This window comes from Taudactylus pleione, unplaced genomic scaffold, assembly GCF_031769625.1.
Source record: "Taudactylus pleione unplaced genomic scaffold, aTauple2 ptg000304l, whole genome shotgun sequence".
Lineage (NCBI taxonomy): Eukaryota > Metazoa > Chordata > Amphibia > Anura > Myobatrachidae > Taudactylus > Taudactylus pleione.
Window position 1 is genome coordinate 1459787 of NW_028284705.1, and position 8047 is coordinate 1467833.

Consider the following 8047-nt stretch of genomic DNA (forward strand, 5'->3'; position numbering starts at 1 on the left):
CACAACCAGGGTGGTAGTATACGGAGGGCACATCCCTGGGTGCTAGTATACAGACAGAGGGCACAGCCTAGGGTGCTGGTATACAGAGAGCACAGCCCAGGGTGCTGGTATACAGAGTGCACATCCCTGGGTGCTAGTATATGGAGGGCACATCCCTGGGTGCTGAAATACAGAGGGCACATCCCTGGTTGCTAGTATACAGAGGGCACAGCCCAGGGTGCTGGAATACGGAGAGCACAGCCCAGGGTGCTGGACTACAGAGGGCACAGCCCAGGGTGCTGGACTACAGAGGGCACAGCCCAGGGTGCTGGTATACAGAGGGCACAGCCCAGGGTGCTGATATACAGAGGGCACAGCCCAGGGTGCTGGTATACAGAGGGCACAGCCCAGGGTGCTGATATACAGAGGGCACAGCCTAGGGTGCTGGTATACAGAGGGCACAGCCCAGGGTGCTGATATACAGAGGGCACAGCCTAGGGTGCTAGTATACAGACAGAGGGCACAGCCCAGGGTGCTGGTATACAGAGGGCACAGCCCAGGGTGCTGATATACAGAGGGCACAGCCCAGGGTGCTGGTATACAGAGGGCACAGCCCAGGGTGCTGGTATACAGAGGGCACAGCCCAGGGTGTTGATATACAGAGGGCACAGCCTAGGGTGCTGATATACAGAGGGCACAGCCTAGGGTGCTGGAATACAGAGGACACAGCCTAGGGTGCTGGAAAACAGAGGGCACAGCCCAGGGTGCTGGTATACAGAGGGCACAGCCCAGGGTGCTGGAATACAGAGGGCACAGCCCAGGGTGCTGGTATACGGAGTGCACAGCCCAGGGTGCTGGACTACAGAGGGCACAGCCCAGGGTGCTGGTATACAAAGGGCACAGCCCAGGATGCTGATATACAGAGGGCACAGCCTAGGGTGCTGGTATACAGAGAGCACAGCCCAGGGTGCTGGTATACAGAGGGCACATCCCTGGGTGCTGGTATACGGAGGGCACATCCCTGGGTGCTAGTATACAGAGGGCACAGCCCAGGGTGCTGGTATACAGAGGGCACATCCCTGGGTGCTGGTATACGGAGGGCACATCCCTGGGTGCTAGTATACAGAGGGCACAGCCCAGGGTGCTGAATCAGGTCCTGAGTTCCTGCTGAATAATAGCACTGGTGATGTTAACCCCTAGCGGGAGAAGATTACTTACATAAAGGTGTATATATTTATATATATATATATATATATATATATACACACACATATATATATACACACGTATGCATATATACACACACATATATATACACACACGGGATAAGTGCAGGCCTGCACAAATTGTGTTATATAATTATTATATCCCTTATTGGAAACATACTATATATACACACATGGGAATTAGATACACCACAAATATCGTATCTCGGACGGAGAAATGAATGATCTCCTGATGTGGGAGTGAGTATGTGGATATGAGAATTACCTGTTACATGTTAGTGAATGGTACTTGCTAAGTTCCCAAATAAACAGTATGGTTACATTGTGATACCACGGTCTCTTAATGGTGACAATAGATAAAATTGATATTGATACAATGACATTATATTATCATATTAGAGCCATTGGATTCATAAGGAGATGGCGGATGTATATATATATATATATATATATATATATATACACAATATGAAATATCTGGTTGAGGTTACATGAGTCGCATCCGTGATCCACTATCATTCAGAGACATAATATATTGGCTTCTGTATGTAAGAACAGTGCTCTGGCAATATTAATCAATGTACTACAGTGTGGTATATACAGTATAACGGAGATTGAGGAAGGAATTAATCGAAATTGTGGACAACACTGAGTTTTACATCACGTACATTTTATTGAATGTAAAAAATATAAATAAATATTTATCTGTTTTTATTCTTTACAATTTAATAAAGGTTATGCTATATATTTTCTATGGGTCATTGTAAGATACAATTAAGATTATAATTAGTCCGTGAGTGCCCCATTGCAGGGAATACTTTGTCTTTTTGCTTTAATTGTGAAAAATAACACTGTATAAACTGTTTATGAACAAGAGAAAGGAGGACTCTCTGTGGGGCACACATCTAGGTTATTAGAGAATAGGCTGTATTAGCCGGCTTAAAACTTAGCTTTTATAATAGCGCTGGTAAGGTGTGAATCCCGGTATTGTGCAGCGGTGGCAGGGTCACGGTCACGCCCCCGTCCCTAATGCCCCTAGCCATGCCCCCCCATGCCGTGCCATGCCAGCCTGACCACCCCCTCCCATATTCTGCATATTTGCTTTCTTGTCTGTGCAGAGGGCTCGTGTCATTCCAGTTCTCTCTAATGGAGGCAGAACACAGCCCAGTACATAGCGGCCTGATCAGAGATATATACGCTAATCCGATGGTGGGAGGACTGCGCATACGCTGGCGTTCACTGGCAGAGCCTCACAGTCGCAGACTGATTGGTAGGCTGCGGTGTTTAGGAGGCCCTGCTTTCCGGGAGGGGCGAGACCAGGGTCTGCGTGGGTGCAAGATGCCAGTACTCGTTCAGGCTACGGTAAGCTTCAGCTACTGCAGCCTGGCCGAGGGGACAACAATCGCGACCAATCGCCATCCCAGGCTGCGACTTCGGTCAAAGCGTTGGGATCACACAGATGCAGCAAGAAGGTGTCTGGCACCTCTCTCTGCGTTTGCATTTTATATGGACAGAATTGCACAGCTGCTTGTGTGTGGCCTGTGTTCCGCCTGTGTGCGGCTTTTTTGCCACTTGTGTTCCGCCTGTGTGCGGCTTTTTTGCCACTTGTGTGCCGCCTGTGTGCGGCTTTTTTGCCACTTGTGTGCTGCCTGTGTGCGGCTTTTTTGCCACTTGTGTGCCGCCTGTGTGCGGCTTTTTTGCCACTTGTGTGCCGCCTGTGTGTGACTGTACAATTCCGTTCATCTCTGAATCATGCCCAGAATACCAGATAGACATTATCCATGCGGGTATATAGGGGCTGCGGGATTACAGTGACTCCTGCTGTGTATATGTCAGAGCCTGTGAGACAATATATAATAATAGATATATAGTATGATGTCAGTAACGGCAGGCAGCGAGCGCCATGTTTATTACATCACACAGTAATATCAGTAATTACCGGCAGCTGGCAGCATTTATTACTAATAATCCATTTATTCTGCATTCTATGCCTGAGGAGAGCCTCTCTCTTTCTGGTGTGTATTATTATTATCGATGCTCTTCAGGGAGAGGGGTCTATTTATTCATTTATTCTGCATTACCCCCAGAAATGACCAATCCTTCCTGCCACATAGCGCAGCGATTCGCAATGTATTTTCGGTGGTATTTATCATAGTCAGACGTGACGTGATGACATTGCTGAGCATGTGCGCAGGAACGGCGTTAGCTAGTGGGCAGATTGCTGCAGACCAGTGTCCCCATTCCGGAGCCCCATTTGGTTCCCCTGTGATAGATGCAGCAGAGCAGGGCCCCCACGTCTTATATGCCGATTCCATAAATCACCCCTGACCCCTGCCCCCTGCGTGTGTTATACATGTACCAGCAGCCATGGGATGGGACACACTCTGCGTCTCTCTCACATATGGGAAGACTGGAATTTATATGGATCTGAGGGTTTCTCCCTCTCAGTAAACACCTCTCTGCCCTTCTGTTTAATGCAAACAATTCTAATCCTATGACTGAGGCAATAGAGGATTTACAGAGTGTATGAAGGATTCCTGGTGTAAATAGGTTTAATCCCTTATTATGAGGTGGGATTATATCTGGGTGTTACCTATATTTACCCAGGGAGAGGGTGCGAGGGGTCATCCTAATTCTGCCTTACAGTACTCCTGGGTGAAGTGTGTTGGATAAGCGGCGTTCCTGCCCTGCCTCAGGGCCTGGTACAGTACGGATGGCAACTGCGATGGTAATAGCGATTACGCACGCAACCTCACTGCAATGGTATGCTAATCCTCTGCGATCGCTATGCCGACGCAGCACAACATAAAGGCGCCCACTCTACCTTACACACACCCGTAATACTTTGCAAGTCTGCAAAACCATCGGTAACATGGAGTACCATCTCGCAGCGTCACGCACACCTGACTTCCTTACTCAGGAATTGCTAATGTCAACGCACGCAATGGAAGCCAAGCTGTGTATGGCATCGCAGTGGCTAACAGCGTTCAAACGCTCTGGCACGCCTGTGCTTCGCCGACCACCCCTCCGTCACCACCCCCAAATGGCCGATTCCTGTCAATCACTCTGCGATGGGCCGCGTAGTCACTACGATAGCATGCGCAGAAAGCAAAAATCGAACAAGTGCGTGCGTAATTGCAGTTGCGATCCTTTCTGAATCAGGCCCTCAGCCCGCAGTGCAAATAGATAACTGAGCCAGTGATCTCCAGGACCTGCCAGAGTGCAGCGAGAAGCCGGACCTCCAGTATGCGTTACTGAGCACGTGCACCTTACAGACACTTGCGTTCCTCCCTGAATGGACACACCTTCGTGACTCACATACATAAACCAACCCACAGAGCCCCACACGTACACTATGGGCCAGAGATGGACGCAATGGCGATTACAGATTACTTGTGACATTCAGCGCCCTCTTTCCGGGAAGGAGCTGAATGTCTGCGCACAGCGGGGGGTGGCCAGGTAATGATGCCACATTGGGGGCAGGGCCAGGCGATTGCATCATTGTGGCCCCACTCCCTCTTCATAATGCCGAAAATAATGGCATTGTGAAGCAGGGGGCGAGGCCACGATGATGCAATTCAGTGCGAATCGTGCCACCGCCCCCCTCGCTGCGGGGGTTTCTAGATTACTCTGTGGAAGACGTAGGGAGGGTCGGCGGCCTGCCAGGAGGATTGCCTGCCTCTCTGGGGAGCTTGGAGCGGCACCCTATATTCGGGAGGGTAGACAAACCTGGATTACAGACGCAGATCCAGTGACTTTTTGCCATCACGCATACGTATAAGCCTCGCTGCGTATGCGCATTGCAACTACGGGCGCAGAGAGGAATCCATCGCAAGGTAAGTGACAGGCTGTCAGCGTTTGGGGGTGGTGACGGGGAGCGGTCTAAAAAACGCAGGCGTGTCTGTCCGTCTGAACGCTGTTTCAGGAGTGTGCATTAGCCACTGCGTTTGCATACACAGCTCTGCGTCTCAGGAGAGCTCCCAAGGCTGCGGCAGACCTGTTACAGATATTTACGCAGGTAAGCGACATCGTACGCAAATGAGAAGGCGACATTGGGCGTCCTTATGCGCCTGTAAGCTTTGTGACCATTAGCAGATTTTCGCAGCTGTAACTGCATTGGGCAATATATACATTAGAGGGGCATAGTGCTACAATTCACTGGTGTTTTTACCACTATGATGCCAGGCGCACTACAATGCCCAGCAATACCTTAATGCTCCAGGCTGCATCAGTACTACTATTTGTATACCTGTTATATCCCTGTGTCTTATGCTACTTGCTGTCTACTTGTATCACCTTATACACCCTGATACAGTGTAGGTCTGTTATATAGTGCTCACTATTTACATAACCTTAATGCCACCCAGTGTCATTCCACTGCACATCTGCGCTGCCGATACTCTGCTAATAGCTGGAGGCTGCTGGTCTCATAACCTAATAGGCTCCGGTCCCCATACACTGACACTACCAACACTAATAGGCTCCGGTCCCCATACACTGACACTACCAACACTAATAGGCTCCGGTCCCCATACACTGACACTACCAACACCAATAGGCTCCGGTCCCCATACACTGACACTACCAACACTAATAGGCTCGGGTCCCCATACACTGACACTACCAACACTAATAGGCTCCGGTCCCCATACACTGACACTACCAACACTAATAGGCTCCGGTCCCCATACACTGACACTACCAACACTAATAGGCTCCGGTCCCCATACACTGACACTACCAACACTAATAGGCTCCGGTCCCCATACACTGACACTACCAACACTAATAGGCTCCGGTCCCCATACACTGACACTACCAACACTAATAGGCTCCGGTCCCCATACACTGACACTACCAACACCAATAGGCTCCGGTCCCCATACACTGACACTACCAACACTAATAGGCTCGGGTCCCCATACACTGACACTACCAACACTAATAGGCTCCGGTCCCCATACACTGACACTACCAACACCAATAGGCTCCGGTCCCCATACACTGACACTACCAACACTAATAGGCTCTGGTCCCCATACACTGACACTACCAACACTAATAGGCTCCGGTCCCCATACACTGACACTACCAACACTAATAGGCTCCGGTCCCCATACACTGACACTACCAACACTAATAGGCTCCGGTCCCCATACACTGACACTACCAACACTAATAGGCTCTGGTCCTCATACACTGACACTACCAACACCAATAGGCTCCGGTCCCCATACACTGACACTACCAACACTAATAGGCTCCGGTCCCCATACACTGACACTACCAACACTAATAGCCTCCGGTCCCCATACACTGACACTACCAACACTAATAGGCTCTGGTCCTTATACACTGACACTACCAACACTAATAGGCTCCGGTCCCCATACACTGACACTACCAACACTAATAGGCTCCGGTTCCCGTACACTGACACTACCAACACTAATAGGCTCCAGTCCCCATACACTGACACTACCAACACTAATAGGCTCCGGTCCCCATACACTGACACTACCAACACTAATAGGCTCCGGTCCCCATACACTGACACTACCAACACTAATAGCCTCCGGTTCCCGTACACTGACACTACCAACACTAATAGGCTCCGGTCCCCGTACACTGACACTACCAACACTAATAGGTTCTGGTCCCCATACACAGACACTACCAACACTAATAGGCTCCGGTCCCCATACACTGACACTACCAACACTAATAGGCTCCGGTCCCCATACACTGACACTACCAACACTAATAGGCTCTGGTCCTCATACACTGACACTACCAACACCAATAGGCTCCGGTCCCCATACACTGACACTACCAACACTAATAGGCTCCGGTCCCCATACACTGACACTACCAACACTAATAGCCTCCGGTCCCCATACACTGACACTACCAACACTAATAGGCTCTGGTCCTTATACACTGACACTACCAACACTAATAGGCTCCGGTCCCCATACACTGACACTACCAACACTAATAGGCTCCGGTCCCCGTACACTGACACTACCAACACTAATAGGCTCCAGTCCCCATACACTGACACTACCAACACTAATAGGCTCCGGTCCCCATACACTGACACTACCAACACTAATAGGCTCCGGTCCCCATACACTGACACTACCAACACTAATAGCCTCCGGTTCCCGTACACTGACACTACCAACACTAATAGGCTCCGGTCCCCGTACACTGACACTACCAACACTAATAGGTTCTGGTCCCCATACACAGACACTACCAACATCAATAGGTTCCGGTCCCCATACACTGACACTACCAACATCAATAGGTTCCGGGCCCCATACACTGACACTACCAACACCAATAGGTTCCGGGCCCCATACACTGACACTACCAACACTAATAGGCTCCGGTCCCCATACACTGACACTACCAACACTAATAGGCTCCGGTCCCCATACACTGACACTACCAACACTAATAGGCTCCGGTCCCCATACACTGACACTACCAACACTAATAGGCTCCGGTCCCCATACACTGACACTACCAACACTAATAGCCTCCGGTCCCCATACACTGACACTACCAACACTAATAGGCTCCGGTCCCCATACACTGACACTACCAACACTAATAGCCTCCGGTTCCCGTACACTGACACTACCAACACTAATAGGCTCCGGTCCCCATACACTGACACTACCAACACTAATAGGTTCTGGTCCCCATACACTGACACTACCAACACTAATAGCCTCCGGTCCCCATACACTGACACTACCAACACTAATAGGCTCCGGTCCCCATACACTGACACTACCAACACTAATAGGCTCCGGTCCCCATACACTGAC